At 40.9% G+C, this 20,828-nt stretch overlaps 1 pseudogene across 1 annotated transcript; it reads right to left on the reverse strand.

Moving 5' to 3' along the window:
* Window positions 1–733: 733 nt before the first annotated feature.
* LOC149316109 (protein FAM107B-like) lies at window positions 734–14,713 on the reverse strand (annotated as a pseudogene). Its single transcript, XR_016280695.1, has 5 exons — window positions 14,582–14,713; window positions 9,363–9,399; window positions 6,690–6,834; window positions 5,015–5,159; window positions 734–3,784 (listed from the first exon to the last, which is right to left on the reverse strand). The product of XR_016280695.1 is annotated as a protein FAM107B-like (transcript).
* Window positions 14,714–20,828: the final 6,115 nt, after the last annotated feature.

The raw sequence follows: 20,828 nt of genomic DNA on the forward strand, positions 1-20,828 counted from the left end.
CTTCGCATGTTGTACTCAAAAGCAATGGTTGTAAGGACTATAAAAGGAGGACATGTCTATACAAATGCATAGGAACTGGCTGGCTGAGCCTAAGGGGTTGGTGGGAATATATTGTGCATGTTGTGTGCTACAGACCGTGTGCATGTCCATTTGTGGACATGAGTGTGTGAAATTAGGCTTCACTTATGCATGTATGGCATTGCTGGCATGGTTCATGATAACGTAGCCACTGGCGGTGTTTCCAGAGTTGTGGGAGGAAGTGACAGTCAAGTTTGGATTTGCCACTAGCATGTTTTTTCTTCCTTCTCCCAAGCATATATGGGATACATACACTGATGTTCCACCAGCTTAGTGGTGACTTATATCTCCCCTGCCCTACTGCAGCATAATGTAAATATATGATGACTCTTATTTCTCTGCTACTCAGTCCATTACAAAGAGAATCATATACTGTAGTCTGTTTATAATCACATTTTATTTTCTTACCTGTAGCTCTTTGTCTGTTAGCCATGGTGATGGTTTATTATTCATAACATTATCCCTCACATTCTCACTGGTATTGGTCCATTCAATATGTCTATATGTTTGATCCCAGAAAAATATAAATAGAGTTGTTGAGGATGTTTCATTTCTATACTCAAGAGTGAGTATCTCATTAAAATAAGCTTCTTATTTTTGCTGTGTGTGAAGTCTGGTTCGTAAGTGACTAATTCATCAATTGAGAAAAATACTCAAGACAGTCTCTTCATTCAGTGCCTACCAATTTGTTGATTCTCTGTTTTAAATATCTTATTATACTTTATTTTATTTTGAAAATGCACATTTCCCAGCAGTGGCAGTCAAGGTGACTTACAATAAAAATATAGATACAATTAATTAGAAATACATAATAACAATTCATAAAATTAGTAACTAGGAGAAATAGGGAGAGGGGTGGACACAACAGGAGAGATCTCTGTAGATCTGAGCATAACCTTTCAAAAACAATGACTAACACAAATCCATGCATGCCAGTTAGGGTAAAGCAGTCCCTTTGAGTTCATTTGGTTTGTTCTCAAATCTCATGAAATTGAGATTTTAAAAAAGAAGCCAAAAGGATTGTTCTAGATGCCAGAACAATCCTGTTTGCTTGCATTAAAGTGCTTTGAAATGATTCAAATAGGAAAGTGAAGGCAGGTTAAAGAAGGAATTAGAGGACCAAGAAATGTGCACTCAAACTAATGCTAGACAACCTTATAATGTTAATTTTATTTAAAACTGTTTACAGACAGGTGGATATGGATGCTTTGGGTTCTGCTGAACCTTTTAATAACAAGAAACTGTGTAAAAATGAAACCTACTGAGAAATCACAGCAATTCACAAGGAACTTGAATGGTCCGCCAGTGCTAGTTTTGTGTAGTTAAGTATGCTTCACTTTCCTTTCTCCATTTTTGTCTTTTTAATCCCTTTCATCTAAAGATGCTAAAGTTCATAGTTACACTTCAGGAGTGGGTCAAACATGCATCTGGGTTTTCTGGCAGAAGTGAATGATTTGCTGTAGATCAACAATAGATGCCAACTGCCAATAGTTTAATAATAGCGAGCAACCAAACAATAAAAGGACTGCACTCCTTGCCCCTAAATTATAATACTGAAATGATGAATGCTTTTGGTAACAAGAAAGGGTTTGTTGTATGAACTATATCCAGTTATCCTGGGTTTAGAATTCTTTAATAAGTGTACATCTTTTGCATTAGGATGAGGTTGGTGGACCTTGGGTTTCTAGTAAAAAATAAACATCTTCAAACTAGAAATCTACTAGCTCCTGCTGATAGTGGGTAAAGTTTAGCTCAGGCCCAGGCTATCTGAGAGACCAGATCTTCCCATATGAGCCTGCCCAACTTCTTAGATCTTCGGGGGCGGCTCTTCTCTTTATCCAACCACATTCACAGGTATGTTTGGTGCCAATGTGAGAGAGGGCCTTCTCTGGGGCTGTTTCCAGATTCTGGAACTTCCTTTCTAGAGAAGTTAGGATACCTCTATCTTTGCTGTCTTTTTGACATCAGGTAAAGATCTTTTTAGTCTAGCAAGCCTCTAGGAATATCAACAAGAGAAAAGATTTCTATGGTGCTGTAATGTTCTGTCTTTCTTTTAAAATAATATTTTAAATTATGTTAATTCTGCTGTTATTTAATACTTGTTTAATTTCAACTTTTGTATGTTTTTAGCTATATGTGTTTTTATTGTAATTTTCTGTTTTTGTATGTTTTCTGGAATCCCAGACTGGAAAAAAGTTGAGATATAAATAAAGTGAGAACCAGAGAGGTGTAGTGGTTTGAGTGTTGGACCAGGCTTTGAATCCCTGCTGTCATGGAAATCCACTGGGTGACTTTGGGCAAGTCACATTCTCTGAGCCTCAGAAGAAGGCAAAGGCAAACTCTCTCTGAACAAATCTTGCCAAGAAAACCTCCTGGTTTTAGGGTCACCATAAATTGATAATAACTGGAAGGCACACAATAACAATAAATAAAGTGGCAGATAGATGGCAATACCTGTTCAGGTATTCATGTCTTGTCATCATTGTTGGGGAAAAGGTAGGCTATTAAAATAAATCCTGAATATGTAAATGAAATCTAAACAGATTGTCCCGGTAGCTAGCATACACCTCTCCACCATAATCCATGAACTTCCATGACATTGCCTTAAGTGTAAGCTGACCATATGTACCTTTTAAATCAGACAGTGTCATTTCATTCCCCCCCCCCCTGTTTCCAGACCATCTTGTCATTTTAATATAAATGTCCATTTTGTCCTGTTTTCAATAAAAGTGCTCTTATGCTGCAAAAATGGTGTGAAGATCTCTATTTGAAATTGTAGTTGTCAAAAAACAAACAAAAGACTCTAACAAAATTGTGTCATGGAGTGTGAGAAGTTTTGTGATAAGGTATTGAAAGACCAAAATTTGCTGCACAAGATTACTTCATCAGAGAAACAGTCATTGTACGATTGTGATGAAATACAGTTCCCCTCTAACTCTACCTACATTTTGTGTATGAGTTTTGTCAATGAAGAATAATTGTTAGCTCAATATGTTCATGTAATAAAACTTCTGTTGTCCTCTTACTTTTTCATTAATACAGAATATTACATAACCCTGTCCCATTTTTTTCTCAAGGAAATATGGTCAGCCTACTTAAGTGCCCCTCATTTCAGATGCTGCAAGTGTTAACAGCAGGAAAATTACCAGCAGTTTTTCTTTTTTCAAAGTGACCCAGCTATAGTTGATAGGGTCCTCATACTAAGTGTGGAAATGCACTCAACAGTTTCAATATTTTCTTCATAAAAATGCAATGTTGAACGTGGGCGTGTGGAGAAAGCCATGCCACAGTCATAGCTTGCAGAACAAGTTCCAGTCTGGCCATCCATTCCCAAATGACCATCACTTTAAGGATCACAGCCAAAGGGCAGCTAAACTCCATCTGTACTCCATTTATCAAATGGATGGTCCTTCTGATTCTGTCCTGCTGCCCTGGGGTTAGCCTGGGTGCAGATTCTACAGGCCACAGAGAGGAAACTGACTGAAGTGATCACCACTGAAAATGCTCTTGGCTCATTTTTTAAAAATTCCTTCATATGTACTTCTGTTAAGGAGTCATTCTGACAGAAACAGCACTTGAAGATGACCTCTCATGTCTGTCTTATATCTGTTTCTGTGGAAAGCTTAATTTTCTTCAGGCTCTCTTTGACAAGGATGAATTCAGGCCTGCCGTCTTGCTCCCCCTTCAGGACCATCTCTCGCTCATACTGCAAACAAAAGGAGAAAGAAGGAAATAACTTAGAGCTTTAACATTCATTGTAGCAAGAAGAGAAATTCCACGCCAATATCAGGCCACAACTTATCTCTAAAATGTGTTCCCATAACACACCTGATTGCATATAGTATATATGTATTGCATACACACACACACACACACGTGTGTATGTGTGTATGCATGTGTGTGTGTGTGTAGTATATATATAGTACATATAGTTTCCTAAAAGAAATACTTCCTAGAGGTATGAATGAATGTTTATACCATGGGTATGGTTCCAAATAGAATAGACCTGCTGAATTGAAATTCTAAGTTATTAGACACAAATAACATAAGTACCATTGATTTCAGTGAGTTTAATCTGTTTAGGACTAGTATTGTATTATCTCTCCATTTTTATTTTATTTTAAAAACAGGATTTTTATGCCAAAAAAAACCCATGTGTGTTTTTATACACAGAATAATTTCTCCACAGCAGTTTGGGATGTTTGAAAACTTGGAGAAAGTTGACTAGACTCTTCCCCATGGAGTTTCTGGACCATCAGGAAACGTTGTTGTTGTTGTTTCTTTTTGGCCCACACTACAAAACTTAGTTTATTAAAAAGGCCCAACTGACCAAAAGAGTCTACATCTCACAACAGTCTTTCTCCACAAAAATGGTGCCATGTGAACCTTTTAGTCATAGCTGTTCCATGACTGGATGCCACTAGTGGAATAGCCCTCTCTCCCTGCTATCCATCTACCTCCTTTTATTTGACCTCTAGAGAAGATCTTAAGGTTCAGGTGGGTACCTATGGGAGAAGATGGTGGTCTTTCAAGTAACTGTGTCCAAACAGTTTATGGCTTTAATAGCTTAAACCAGGGCAAAAATTGTATTGAGTCAAACTGCTCATACAGTGGAAAAGTAAGACATAAATGTTTAAAATAATTTTAAAGACCTGGTAAGAAATAGCACAGCAAGCAACTCCATGGCTATCTATGGATTCAGCCTTCACTTTCTGTAAAAAAGGAACTCAAGGAGAATTGGCACTGGAGTTAATTATGAGGTTGTTTTGCTAAGAAAGCAAATCATGGTAGAAACAACCTTCATATTTGGAAACTTGGACCTATGACACTGTGGACCTATGATGCTAGGATATGATACTGCTAAACTCTGAGATGGATGAGACAACTCGATGTTTCTGTGAGAGATCAAAAGATGGTGCAAAGGTAAGGAACAGACCTGGTCAAGTTTCTGCTGTCGTTTTCTGAGCTCTTCTTCCAGATCTGTCAAAGGTTTTTGGTTCTCTTCTTGCTGTTTCAGTTGCTTAATTCTCCGCGCTTCTAGTACTCTCTGAAGCTCAGGTTTGTGTTCTGGAAGCAATCCCCTACAGAAATAATACCACAACATATGCCAAAACACCCACAACACAACTCTTTTCTTTTTTCTTTCACCCCACAGGTCTTCTTATTTTTTCTCATCCTCCTTTTGGTTTCCTACCAGGTTGCATAAAAACCCAGGATTCTTCTAGCATAAGAATTTAAATACATTATATTTGGGCCCATCTTAGTGTTTCTCCAGATGAGGCAAAAGTGTCTGGAGTTTGCACTATTTGTTGCTGCAGTTCTTGGGTTGCTGTTTTTTTATATATATCCAAACAATGTTTCTCTTGTCCCAGATTATTTTCTAATGATTCCTGGCATCACCTGCAACATCTTCTTCCCATCCTCATGTGGGGTTATTTTTTTTTAATTTTGAGAAAAATGAAAATAACATGTTTCCTTGACCCTCCTCCTTTTATTTATATATTCTTTTGTTTATTTACAGTTATACTGATATGGTGCATCACAGAAATCCCTTTTGCACTATACCTCTTTGACAAAAAATTAAGGGGGAAAGCCAAGGGTTATTCACCACTCACAGCAACAGAGGAACACAGACACCTGGGCCTGTTGCAATTTCCATCATCTTGGAAGTTTACCTTAGCTAGCATGACATGGACCATGTCAAGACTTGGGGTTCAGCTCTGTAACTGCTTCTGTCAGCAGGGGAGTAAGTTGGTTGCAGCTGAGGAAGGTTGGCAGAAGGTGGGCCCACTGTCCTGGGAGGACCACTTTTCTTGGCAGAGGCATGAGTCTGAGGTCTGGGACATCGATCACCAGTGTCCATGTGGACATTGGTAACATATGGGAGTCCCCTCATGGGATTCAGGGGATGTGTATGGAACGGGGGTCACCCAGTTAAGGGTGGATGCCTTTCCAGCACTCCCTGGTGACAGGCGATTTTGCAGGGCTCTGCCCCTGTCTTATCATCCCAGCAGTCCAGCACCAGGCCAGAGCGGGTCTCATCAATAAACAGGCGGATTGGTCAATGCCCATGCATTTGGGGCAACCCTGTTTTCAGCTGTAATCAAAAAAGTTGTGGTCTGTCTTTTCTCCAGCCATGTTGTTGGTGTGGTTATTTGTGTACATTGCACATTACCCTTGGTGAAGCAATAATACATCACTGAAATATCCCTTTTACACCATACTTCTATGACTAAAAATAATTAAAAATCAGAGAGGAGAAAATTCACCCTGCTACCCTAGGATCACCTTGGCAAATCACTTCCCCAGATCCTTTTTTTAAAAAGAAAAACCTTGGAAGAGTGTGGCCTTGGTACAGCTTCTGGCCTCTTAGGACACATGCATCATTTAAACATCACACTTCCAAAGTGACCTGAAGCAGCTTTATTTTGGCCTGACTGTTTAGGCCCATCATCTCATTTTCATTCATTAGTGGGATCTTCTTGCATCATTGGCTTGTGGTTCCCTCTGGGAGGCTTATCATCTTTGATTTTGCATGTAGAAACTATGTGCCAGCTCCCCTAAACAATTGGTGCTCACCAAAGCACTCTCTGAATTACAGACCCACTCACCTCCTCTGAGTGAAGAGCAGCTCTCGGTGCAACTCCCGGTGGTGCCTAGACTCTCTCACTGGGTTTGGCAGCTTCTTGGGCTCAATGAGATTTCTGTGGCTCTCAGATGGCTGATAGGTGCCACGCTCAAAGCTTCTGTCTCCTTCTGTAACATAAGAATGGGCCTTCTGCAGCATAGCTCAGGAGCAGCAGCTAGAAAATTCCTTAGAATTCCTCATTCTGCTTTCTTAGGCTAAGTGCCTAGAAAGATCCTTTGCAGAGTTTCTCCATGATCTTAATTTATCCCAGTACCAAACTGTGAAGAGTTTTCTAAGTGTTTGTGGAGATGGAATGGCTTGGATAGAATTACTGCTGTGTCGATTGCTCAATGCCTGAGCTCTACTGAATGACTCAAATGAGAAAAAAGCAATTCCTAGGCAGGGAAACCCTGGATGGTTTTCTGTTTTTGAGATTTAAGACAGGATTTTCTGCGGAATTCGGCTGCCATAGTAGGTCAGTTACAGATAGCCCATCAAGAAACCTCTCTGGGTTTCTGTGTAGCACTTCCTCTGTTACTTTTATATAAATGTGCCCTCATGTGGTGAAACCAGAAATTCCATCCACTAAACATGATTAAAACCTAAATTCCCTGATAGTTACCAATGCCTCTATTTGAATTACAGAGGAGCATAAACGTTTATGAACTATGTAAATATTGTGAAACATTTTAGACTTCAATAAAAATAGAACACAAACTATTTATAGACATATTTATCTTTAGGACAACTATGTATTTATTTGTTTCATATTTTAAATTCTGCTCAGTAACTGAAGTTCTCTAGGCAGTGTGCAAATTATAATTTACTTTAATTAAGTTTCATTTATTTATTTAATTAATTTGTATGCCGCCTTTCTCCCAAAAAGTGACCCAAGGCGGTTCACAAATAAAACTCTTTTAAAACTTAGTACAATAAAACAATTAAAACATCACATAAAAACAATATAAAATTACAAACTTTAAAACCACAATAAAACCACAATACCTACTCCATACAGCAAACACCCCAGTATTTATAAACAGTAAATACAACAAAAACCCCAATAATTAAACAAGTAAATTTAAACCAAGGTAAAAACAGCAGCAGGGATAAAATTGCAGAGTTTTGAAAGTACAGTCATCCCTCCGGATTCGCTGACTTCCCATTCGCGGTTTTGAATTTCCGCAGATGGGAAGCGAGAAGACATAAAATGGTGTGCGTGCCTGTGGTGCACACGTGGCCATGCAACCATTAAAAACAATGGGGCTCCAATATTTATATATATATATCCCACTCTTTTCCCAGGACTGGGACTCAGTTTTGCTGATGGGGGGGGGGGTCCAAAACAGATCACCCGCAAATCAGAAGGGACGACTGTAGTAAAACGTCTAATACAGTGAGCCCTCTATATCCATGGGTTTTTTAAACCACGGATTCAAGCATCCACGGTTTGAAAATATTTTTAAAATATCTAAATTCCAAAAAGCAAACCTTGATTTTGCCGTTTTATACAAGGGATACCATCTTACTGTGCCACTGTATTTAATGAACTTGGATCTCCACAGATTTTGGTATCCATGGGGTCCTGGAACCAAAATCCAATGGATATCAAGGGCCCACTGTATGCCTTTTTGTTGTTGTTGTATCTTCAAGTCATTTCCAATTTATGATAGCCCTGTCATGGAATTTTCTTCACAAGATTTGTTCAGAGGAAGTTTGTCTTCTCCTTCCTCTGAGGCTGAGACTTGCCTAAGATCAGGAATTTGAGCCCTGATCTCCAAAGTCATAGTGCGACACTCAAACCACTATACCACACTGGATCTGGAGATTACCCTTAGGGTTGCCGTAAATGAGTAATGACTTTAAAATGCCGATATATATATATATATATATATATATATATATATATAACATTTAAAGTCCTGGTATAGAAAAGGTGATATGATAAAGAACCAGGCAAGTTTCTCTGGGGGCAGCATTCCACCCACAGTGTGCAACTTCATGCTTGTAGCCACTCATCTTCCCTTATTCAGTGAGGACACCTGCACAGCACAAAGGCCTCAGATGACGACTTTAGACCAGGAGTCAGACTAGTGTAAAAGCCAGATAAATGACCTGTCATAGTGAATAGACAAGAAAGAACTAGCTTCAAGTCCCTTCTCATCCAAGGGGTGACTTTCAACCATTATCCATCTCTTAGGTCCAAAACACACTGCAGAAACAATCCAGTTTGAGGCTCAGTGCTAGGGAATCCTAGGAATTGTAGTGTATTGTGGCCACCAGAGCTCTCTGATAGAGAAGGCTAAATGTCTCATAAAACTACAGTTCCCAGAATTTCCTAGCATTTTGAGCCAGGGCAGTTAAAGCGGTCTCAAACTGGATGATTTCTGCAGTGTATTTTAGAGCTTAGTCCAAAACCTGTTCAATGTAAATTAGCCTGCAGGAAAGCTGATGTAAATGTAATCAATACAATGTGTGGAAAGATAATACATTTTGCATGTATTTGTCACAGGAGACTGTCAATGTTCACTCAAGGTGAGGCAAATACCCCATGATAAATGTTTGGCATTTCTTCAGGACAGAAGATTCAGTAGTAATTAGACAGCCTTGACAGAATGGATTCAGTGCAGTATATAGATGTGCAATGCATTCTTACCTAGATTCCGGTTGCTCTTCTGAGTTCTGTATTCACCCTGAAACAAAAAGAGATGAAATTAAAGAAGAGAAGAACTTTTCAGGAAAGCAATTAATAAGTAGTACCCAAATTACATTAAGCCAGTGGCGTCCCTAGGGTTGGGTCACCCAGTGTCACCCTTCCATAGACCTCCTTCCATTTCACACCAAACAGAATCTTTAGTAATACGTTTTTGCTCTGGTGTTATTCGTAAATTGTAATTCCCATATACCACTGAATGTAATGCTAATAGTTGTGACATAAACAACTAGCAAAATTAAAATTATACTTTCAAATTACAATATCATACGCACAACCTAAATGTATTTACATATACATGGTAAAGATTTGGTTAAAAAGTGATATTTATAAAGAAAATTTAAAAAGAATAAAAAATTAAATTTCAGTTTTTAATTTTTTTAAAAAATAAAATTTTGAAATTTGAATTTTTAATTTTAAAAATTCTGGGACCTCTCCTTTCTTCTCCCACTGAGCTTCACCCCACTCCCGCCATCTCTTAAAGCATTTTAAAGGGAAGCAGATTAATGCCACAGGCCCTTTCTACCAAAGGTAGGTGTTTGAGGAGCAGTGATGCCATCCCCCCCTTAAGGTGTCACCTGGTGTGGTCCGTACTGCCTGCACTCCCCTAGTGATGCCATTGCATGAATCACCCACTTCTCCAAATGATGAAAGGTTCCAAGGTCCCTGAATGCTGGTTGGTGTTATTTTACTTGGAAGGAAGTCACAGAATGATAGTGTTGCAAAATCTGATTAAATTTACAAATACAGAGGCTGCGTGTGGGTGGAAACAGCTAAAGGCACTCTCCAGGAAGATAGGCAGTCCTCATCCCAGACATTTACTGGAACAGGTCTGCTCAAACAGGTCTTTCATATATACCGGTAATTATATTATATTAATCTACTTTAACAGCCATCACAACATCCTATGGAATCTTGAGGTTTATAGTTTAAAGAGAGGTGCTTAGAATTCTCTGCCAGAGAACTCTAGTGCCTCACCGAGTCACCAGGCTACTAGCCCCAGGTTTCTATACTAGGATGTAGCCATGGCTGTGTAGTGTAGTGTGTAGTGGGGAAAGGGCCCAAGGTTATTATATATCTATTATATCTATAGATGTTTCCCCCACTTTGTGCTCCCTTAGTCCCACTTCCATCCTCTAAGCTGCAGGAGAAAAATGAGGTTGAGTCACCCTATCCAACCATCTACTAAGCAATGGCAAGCAAGCATAAGACTGAATATTATTCTAATTTCTGTGCTTATTTGGGTCAACTGCAAGGTACCTTACTAACTGACACAGCATACCCTCTGCCCTGGTTTAGCAGGGGCAGTCCTGACTAATCCTCTGCCCTCTCACATTTGCAGCTTTTAAAATGTCCCAGTTTCTATCATCTCACTTCACCCTTTATTCTTGGCTTACTTCCATGTGTACAAGCTGAGTTCAAAGTGCAAAAGTAATTTCCTCAATTAACTTGGCAGACAGGAAGGAGGGGAGTCTCTCCTTTCCCAGTAGACTCACAAAAAAGCAAACTACTGAGGTCTTCCCTACTAACTTGTGCGTTCTTCCTCTTTAATAACTTTTGCCAGTTTGACCAAATTCTGCTCTTCCTTAGTCACATATGTTCCAGTTTTCATCTATGAAGTGTTAGAGGGTATGTAACAGACATAATGTTTGTATTGAATTTTGTCTGCTTCTTTTCATCTGCTGATTTCAAAGTAACAATAAAATAGGTAAATAGCTATATGTTTAACAGAAGCTGCACCATAAAGCCTTCACTCAACAGCTGCTGAAGGAATTGCAGAATCACAATTATACTCTTGAATGGTAACAATTAGGCCAGGAGTAGAGAACTTGTGGCCATTAAAATGTTGATGAAATACTCTTATCAGTGGTCATGCTGGTAGACGCGAATGGGAACTAATGTCCAACAGCATCTGGATGGTGTTTCTCTCACAGTCTTTTCAGTGTTGCATTAGACGTATCAAATAACAAGTCATGGAAGCTTCATGTGTCTTTAATGCATTAATTTTGCTCTCTTTTGTAAATCAGGTTTTTCCACCAGCCTGGCAGCTGATGGGAAAAGTCATAAACATTACACATAAGCTACTTCAGACGGACCCTATAACTTTCTCTTTACATTGCTTCTCCCATTTCTTCTATTTTGTCCTGATCATTTATAACAGTGGTTCCCAACCGGTGGGTCGGGACCCCTTTGGGGGTCGAATGACCCTTTCATGGGGGTCGCCTAAGACCATTTGAAAACACCTATTTAATTACAGTTATGAAGTAGAAACAAAAATAATTTCATGGGTTTGGGTCACCACAACATGAGGAACTGTATTAAAGGGTCGTGGCATTAGGAAGGTTGGGAACCACTGATTTATAAGATCATCTCAATAGTAGGAGGCTCTTCTGCATCGTTCTGGCTCTTCTGTGCAGCTTTGAAAGATTAGATTTTCCATCTCAGAGCAGATTTTCTTTTAATCCACTGCTGAGTAGCCCATCATCTGTCAAGTTGAAGTTGTGTCCCTTAACCAAAGAAAACAGTGGCAAATATTGTAATGCTACCAGTGTCAACAGGCCCACTCCGTAACCAAAGTTTTAATGGACACCAGGGCAAGACTACAGACATGTTGATGGCATTACACAGGAAGAATGGAGCTCTCACGAGGTATCCTTTTATTTTTTCTCTCTGGTCTTTCAGAAGTGCTCAACAAGGTAAGTAATTGAGTGCTCCTGTTAACCTGCCCTTCAGTGGTGTAGGCAAAACTACCATGATTGATAATAGTCATCATCATCGCAGCTCAAGGCAGTGTGCATAGCTTTCCTTATCCACATTTTATCTTCATAGCAACTCTGTGAAGAAGGGAAGGCCGAAAAAGAGTTGCCCAATGAGTTTCTCTCAGATGCCTGTCCAACACTTTAATCCTAACATCATTACACTACACTCAATCTCACAAAAGGTGGAGAACAACCTATAGCAGTAACTCCCTCCAGCGGGAGATGTGGTTGGCCTCGCTTTGCTCTCTTTCTGCCAGGAAGCAAATACCTCTTTATGTAGGCAGGCCTTTGGCTCTTAACGCATGTGGCAGAAGGGTCTTTTAATGTGGTGTGCTGTGTTTTCTCTTTTTTATTATGTTCTAAATGCATTTTAAACTATTTTAACTTTATGCTTTTAATATCATTGTTGATTTTTTCTTGTATAATACTTTCTGTGTAATAAGATTTCAGCTGTTCTTGGTTTTAATTTGTTATAGACCTCCTTGGGTCATGTGTTGGGAAAAAGCTGGATATAACGTAAATAAGATAGATAGATAGATAGATAGATAGATAGATAGATAGATAGATAGATAGTATAGCAGTAATAGATATCACCCACATGTGGTCAGCCACCCATCCAAATGCAAATCCAGACCTTTCCAACCAAGCCCCTATATTCTCTACATTGAAGCAGAGCAACTATCTTTATTTCTGCTGTATCTTTCCTTATCATGGGAGTAAACCAAGCATCGTTAACACACATCAACAACTGGCCTGGATACTTTCCTCTGTGGTCCTAAGATTTGTAGTTTGTTGTGGCATCAGAGCTGTCTGACAAAGATGACTAAATCTCTCACAAAACTACAAATACCAGAATTCCATAGCATTGAGCCATGGCAGTTCAAGCAATGTCAAAGGGCATTATTTCTGCAGTGCAGATTAGACCTTAGTTGGAGCAGATGGAAGCAGACAATGCCACCGCCTGCTCTTCAAGTGGGAGCCTGATGCACTCTGTCTAATACTAGGGCCAGCTGTGCTTATCTTGAGAAGCCTAAATTGCAGAGAACAAAAGCAAGAGACACATTCACTTATAGAGTGTATTGAGGCTGCACAATGAAGCTGCTATTCATGTGGCAACAAATGAACTTTGTAGAAACTTGATTAGACTCTCAGCCTTTCTTTGATGCCGAGTTTCAGCAATTCTCCCTGTGAAAGGCCTGAACTGCTTTCCCTTCCTCATATGATGTTGTCTTTCCCAATAAAATTGTTTCAATGTTGTACACTTATTAACACCACTTTCAGGGTCAGGAACACCACTGTGGCTGTGTCAGCATCTCTTCCACCTTTCACTCTGAGCTTTCCCCCTCCTCCTTGATTGGATTTGAAATGTTGATTAGTGTTGCTTTGCAACTAAGCAAATGAGATAGGAACTGGGGAAGGCAAAGCTTCATCCTGCTTCCTCTGCAGTGTCAACATACTCAGAGCTAAAAGTAGCCTTTTTGGCAGGCCTTCATAAACCCTTTGAGTTTTGGCTGTGCTTGGGCTGCTATTGTGAGGCTGTAGGGGAAAGGGGTTATGTTCACTAGATCAATGTAAGAGTGAAAATGTTGACCAGTCACAGAATCAGGATTACACATCATCTAAGAGTTTATCACAGCAGGGTGCTGTTTTGCGTGGGTGCAAGAACTATTTGTTTTATCCACCTGTAAAAGGGTCACTTTTGTACCATAATAGCACTGTGAGGTAGAGAGGTCACTGTTGCCAGAGGGTTAATACAGAGCTCTTAGCTGACATCATGTGGATCTGCACGGTGCATGATCAACTGTTCACCTCTTTGCACTCTTAAGAAATACTACACACATCATTTCCTAATGCGTAAGCGATGCTACAACATTTACACAGCCCAGCTATGGAGGGAGGGGAGTGAATTCCTGCTGTGGATAACCTGACATGACTGACATGTGTATCTAATCTATGCCTGCTTTCACAAAGAAGTAAGAAAGGTATGTGGTGCTAGAAAGGAGGAATTACATATCTCTTTTCACCCAGGGTCCTTCAAAATAGAGAGCTCCTACAAACAGCAACCAAAAGAATTGGTGAAGCTGTTCCTCCAGCTTTACCTTCTTGACTGATGGGAGCAGTGAGAAGAAAAGATGGAAGAATTGGCAGGTACAAAAGAAGTACAAAAGAATATTGTTTCTCCACCCTGTATTAAAAAAAATCCACAAATGAAGCAGAATGACCACATAATAAAAACCTTGTCTGAAAGAACTTGCAGACTCCATACACAGCCAACAAAGGCAGGGGACAGATTTGGCTGATCAAAGAGACCTCACATATTTCCAGAAAAGTAGCCTCTGAGATGTGAGGTGTTCCCTTAAGCTTCATCCTTTTTGACATACCATCAAGAGGAAAGCTACTCACCCGTTTTGACTGGGAGGCCCCCATGGCTCTGATCTGGAGAAAGCCTTCCTCTTCCCCTCTCTTTCTGTTTTTCTCTGCTTTCCTTTCCTTTCAAGCAGTAGAATGTTGTCTTTGAAGTATTTTACAGGGCATCCACTTTGTAAAGATAGTTTAACACTGGAGTTCTATTCCTTTTAGAGAGACACTTTTGCCACAAATGTATGTACCTCACCATGATGAATCAAGTTCCCCTATCTGTTTTTCTTTGCAGAAGAGACAGTAATGTGATTGTGGATGGACCCTGCTTCTTTTAGCAGGCTCTTCGCAAAACCTATTAAAGCACTTAGGCTAATCCCTGAGTGTGTGGTTAGATGGATGGGGGTGGGAGAAGCGAAAGACAGAGAAAGACAGGTGTCATGTGGCATGTTCCTTTAAGAACCTTGGTCTGATTAAGCAAAGGATGTCATTCCCTTAGTCTGATGCTCTGAAACATTTCTTAGCATGACACAGGGTTAGCTGACCTGTGGATTATTACACTTCAAGTAAGACTGATTTCAGATGCCATGCGAACAGGACAATCCTATACATCAATTATGTCAATGTATTGCTAGACTGGCCAAACAGCTGCTATAGTCAATATACATGCTTTCGGGAAGGGAGGAGGGAAGCACACAAAGGGGGAATGCACAAATAATGGGGAAAGAGCATCCATGGAAGTCAACCAATGGCCATAAAATCCAGCAGACTCCAGCAAAGGGAAATGAGATAGGAAGCAGGTTGATTCTACCAAACTGGCTGAAAGAATACACTATTTGCTTCCTTCCTTGTTATGTGGGCGCAGGCCCTCCCAGCCAGGTATTCTGTCAGTGAGCAGGTGAGGGAAAGTGGGCGGGGGGGGGGGGGGGGCGGAGTGGCTCTAGTTTATAAGAACAATCTGACTCTGGCCAGGATACCTGTTCAGAACACAGTCCACTTCGAGTGTATGTACCTCAACCTGAGGACCAGGGATAGTTTGGGGATTCTGATAGTCTACCGACCACCCCGTTGTCTAGCAGACTCCCTAACCGAGCTGACATAGCTGGTCTTGGAGTTGCTGTTGGAGTCCCCCAGACTTTTAGTTCTGGGAGACTTCAACATCCCCCTCGAGACCAGTTTAACAGGTGCGGCTCAGGAGTTCAAGGAAACCATGACTAACATGGGCCTATCCCAATTGGTCATTGGGCCTATGCAGGTCATACCCTCGATGCGGTCTTTAGTACCGAACAGGAATATCCGTGGGCGGAGGTTATTAAAACCACTGCCTTGTCATAGACGGATCATTTCCTGGTCAAGACGGAACTAAGAGCCTCTATCTGCCCCTCTGGGGGTGGTGGACCCATTAGAATGGTCCACCCTTGAAGGCTAATGGAACCAATTGGATTCCAAAAAGCCATGGAGGGTTTAATGGTTGGAAATGCCGGTGACCCTGTTGAAGCTCTGGTTAACACTTGGAACACCGACTTTACCAGGGCTATCGACACGACCGCTCCCAAGCGTCCTTGCCAACCCGCTCCTAACCATAAGCCGTGGTATACACCAGAGCTTCGGGAAATGAAATGGGTTGGACAGTCTGGCGAAAAACTCGACTCTTATCTGACAAGACTCGCCATAGGAACTTTCCTTGGTCCTATCGGGAGGCAATACGTGCAGCGAAGAGATGTTTCTCCTCTGCACGTATTGCGTCTGCAGAATCCTGTCCAGCAGAGCTGTTTAGGGTAGTAAGGGAACTGACGCAGGTACCCCCTGCGCAGAACCCTTTACTTAACCCAACAACGGCCTGCTGTGATGCATTTAACAACTTCTTTGCAGATAAAATCTCTGAGATAAGAGCCGACTTAGACGCCAGTATTGTAACAGAAACAACAGATGAGGTGTCCAGCGATTCCATTAATGAGATTGTACTGGATCAGCTTCAATCTGTGAGTACCGATGACGTGGACAAGCTCCTTGGTAATGTGAAGAAAACAACTTGCCCTCTCGACCCTTCCTCATCATGGCTGGCCGTCCGGGGGCGGGATGCATCGAGGAAGTTCCTTATGGATATCATCAATGCGTCCTTCAGGGAAGGACATATTCCATCTTGTTTGAAGGAAGCGGCTGTTAGGCCGCTTCTAAAAAAACCTTCCCTGGACCCCCTGGATGTGAACAACTATAGGCCAGTCTCTTTGCTACCATTCTTGAGCAAGGTAATCGAGAGGGCGGTTGCTCTTCAACTCCAAGCTGTCTTGGATGAAACCAATTATCTAGAGCCATTTCAAATTGGCTTCATGACAGGCTTTGGAATTGAGACTGCCATGGTTGCCTTGACCGATGATCTGCGTCTGAGCATCGACAGGGGCAGTGTGACCCTGTTGGTGCTTTTAGACCTCTCAGCGGCTTTTGATATGATAGATCATGGCATCCTCTTGGACCACCTGAGGGGGTTAGGTATCGGAAGCACTGCATTGCAGTGGTTCCGTTCCTTTCTCTTGGGCAGATCCCAGAGGGTGCTGCTCGGGGACAGTTGCTCCAGTTAAAGGGAGCTCACCTGTGGTGTCCCACAGGGTGGTATTCTGTCCCCGGTGTTATTTAACATCTATATGAAGCCGCTGGGCGAGATCATTCGGAGTTATGGAGCTGGGTGTTATCAGTACGCCGATGACACCCAAATCTATTTCTCCATGTCTTGTTCGTCGGCCTCGAATTCTGATGGGATCTCCTCTCTCAGTGAATGTCTTCGGGCAGTAATGGGCTGGATGAGGAAAAACAGATTGAGGCTGAATCCAGACAAAACGGAAGTGCTCACGGTAGTGGCCACAAAACCAAGAATCGGGTTGCAACCTCCAGTCCTGGACGGGGTCACACTCTCCATCAAGGACTGCGTTCGCAGTCTGGGGGTGCTCCTTGACTCGTCGCTCCTGATGTCGAACCAGGTAAATGCGACAGTCAGGAGCGCCTGTTATCAGCTTCGGCTGATATGCCAGCTGTGCCCTTTTCTGGAAGTAAGCGATCTTGAGACTGTTGTGCACGCGCTGGTAACCTCACGTCTAGACTTTTGTAATGCGCTCTACATGGGGCTACCCTCGTGCTTGGTCCGGAAATTGCAACTAGTACAGAATATGGCAGCCAGAGTAATTTCTGGAACATCCAGGAGGGACCATATTACCCCGGTTCTAAGGTCCCTCCACTGGCTGCTCATTAGCTTCCAGACCCAGTACAAGGTGTTGGTTATCACCTTTAAAGCCCTAAATGGCTTGGATCCAAACTGTCTTTGGGACTGCCTTCTCCCCTACAATCCTCCCCGCGCACTCCGCTCCTCTGGGAGAGGCCTACTTCAGCCACAAAAATCTAGGCTTTCGACTACCTCCCAGAGGGCATTTTCCATCGTCGCCCCCAGACTGTGGAACGGCCTGCCGGATGAGATCCGTCTACTTACATCCTTAGACAGCTTTAACAAGGCTGTTAAGATGGATCTCTTCCGGCAGGCCTTCCCAGAATAGAGAACCCGGCCTCCAAAAAAAAAAAAAAAAAAAAAGTCTGGGAATAAGATACTGCTGATCCCATTGACTGTTTATTGATGTGATGTTGTTGACCTTTTGGTCAGTTTTTAACTTGTATGGTTTTTGGTTTTTTTAATTCTGTATTGGATTTAATACTCTTTTAACGAGGGGAGGGTACCAAGGATTTTATATGTTCTGTATTTTAACTTTGTTAGCCGCCCCGATTGTTCTCAGAGGGGCAGGATACAAATAAATTTATTATTATTATTATTATTATTCCCTCTTCTCAGGGTGACCAGATGTCATAACCTCAGGAGGACAAGGTACTGCAAAATGGGCATTCAAAAAAAATATAGGGCATTACAAAATACTGTAAAAGCTAAAACCTCCAGTACAGCGCGCCCGCGCCATACCTGGGCGCGCCTTACGCGGCCTTGAGCATACGCGCTCAAGCCGCGGGGCGTGCGTGGGGCGGAAGGGGCGGCGCGTCCCATTCAATTGAATGGGCGCGTGCGCCCGCGCCGCCACACACGAGCCCCATTGTTTCTAATGGGGCTCGAGCATAGGCAGAATTCGCCTTACGCGGAGGGATCCGGAACGGATCCCCTGCGTATGGCGAGGACGGACTGTATAAATGTAAATCCATGCTTCTTAGTCATACTCAAAATGGAAAACATTTTGCAATTCCTCCTGGACAGAAAGTTGCAATGTAGGACATATCCTGGAAAAGGAGGATGTTTAGTCACCCTGACTCTTCTTCTTTCTCATCTTTCCTCCCTCTTTTTTTGTGCTGTAGCTTTTTAGAATGTAGGTTGCTGGATAGGGATTTTGATTATACATAAACCATTGTTGGAGCCTTTCCAAGGAGTGAAGCTAATGTCCTTCCATAAGAATCAAGGTCCATTATACTGCCACCCAAAATGAACTTCTCATGAAAAGACATTAGTTCCAACTACAATGTGTGTCTATGTGCACCTTCAGGTTGCCTGTCAATGTATTGTGACCTAATTAATTCCATAGGGTTTTCTTAGACAATGAATATGCAGAGATGGTTTGACATTATCTTCCTCTGATTGAAATATACCCTACTGTGCCTGGTAATCCTTGGTGGATCCCCCATCCAAGTACAAACCAGGCCTAACCCTGCTTAGGTTCTGAGAGTCAATTATTTAATCAATATAAGTTACATCGTGTTTAACTTGCCTAGTTCCCATTGGTTCAGGGGCAGGGTGACTAGACATCCTCCTTTTCCAGGACATGTTCTACATTTCAACCTTTTATCCTGGAATAATTCCAAAATGTCCTCCATTTTCAGCATGGCTAAGAAGCATGAACTTATATTTATATTAGTGTTTTTAGCTTGTATTTTGTAATGTCCTACATTTTTCTTGAATGACCTACATTATTATTATTATTATTATTATTATTATTATTATTTATAGCCCGCCTCTCCCCGGAGGATCGTGGCAGGTTACAATAAATATAAAACACAGTAAAATAATAACACATTTTACAGTGCCTTGGTCTCCTTTGCTGTTAAGACATCTGGTCACACTGTTGTGGGGTGGGGTGGGGTGGGGAGGTGTATTCTTTTTTGGGAAGCCAGCATGGTATAGTAGTTTCAGTATCAGGAGTGGGGAGCCCAGGGTTTGAATCCTGCTCACCCATGGAAACCCACTGGGATACCCTTATGCTCTCTCTCTCAGCCATAGAGGAAAGCAATGGCAAACCTCCTCTGATTAAGAATATAGCCAAGAAAACCCTATGATGGGATGGCCATAAGTCAGAGATGACTTGAAGGCATGTAACAACAAATCCTAGTTGAAATTAGCAATTAGATTTAGGTCTTTGTGATTCTGTAACATTATATAGTATTGAGATGCTTTTCAAAAACCCTCATATTAGAAATGTCAAAATCTAACATTTAATCTAAAATTATATTTCTAAATCTAGCACTGCTGCCTCTAGTATCCCTTCAACAAATGGAAAGCCTATGTAATTATAAATCCTTTCTCTCACTTTTTAATGCTGCAAAAACTACCCATTGCCAGTCACAGATTTTGAAGACATGTTTTGTTTAAATCCCTTGTTTTGTAAATACATAGAGATTTCTGTTTTATTTGTATACAATACTATCTTCCTTGCTATGTGATTCTTTATTGATTTTATTTTATGAGTAAGCTAGTCTGCATGCATGTAATTTCTATCCTAATTAAAGTTATGTCTCATTGTAATAGTATGCATGCATTTATTTATTTTAATTTCTCCCAGCGCAGGGCACAAAGCAGTTTACAACAAATTAAAACAAGTACAAATAATAAAAATCTAAATACACAAGTTTAAAATATTATTATTATTATTAACCTTTATTTATAAATAGTCTACGAACAGTTCTGTCAAAAGTCCCAAACAATATAAAACAGGCAACTCCCTGCCCTAATCATGAAAAGCCTCTACAGAAGGCCATTTCAGGTATTTCCTGGATTCTGTAACTATATATATATATATATATATATATATATATATATATGTATACACACCCCATATATATAAAATATGTAGTGCTATTTCTTGGAATAAAACCTTTTTAAAAAACAAACAAACATATCCTAGAGAATAAGGATTTTATTGGATGTTTCCATTCTTCTGCTTTTATATAAATCTATCCATAATACCATTTGGTGATGCAAAAATCAGATTCAGATTAGTTCCACTTGTCTGTAGCACAACATCCAGTACAAAAATTTAGT

This window comes from Sceloporus occidentalis, unplaced genomic scaffold (assembly GCF_023333645.1).
Source record: "Sceloporus occidentalis isolate IW3139 unplaced genomic scaffold, rSceOcc1.0.p SCAF_3, whole genome shotgun sequence".
Lineage (NCBI taxonomy): Eukaryota > Metazoa > Chordata > Lepidosauria > Squamata > Phrynosomatidae > Sceloporus > Sceloporus occidentalis.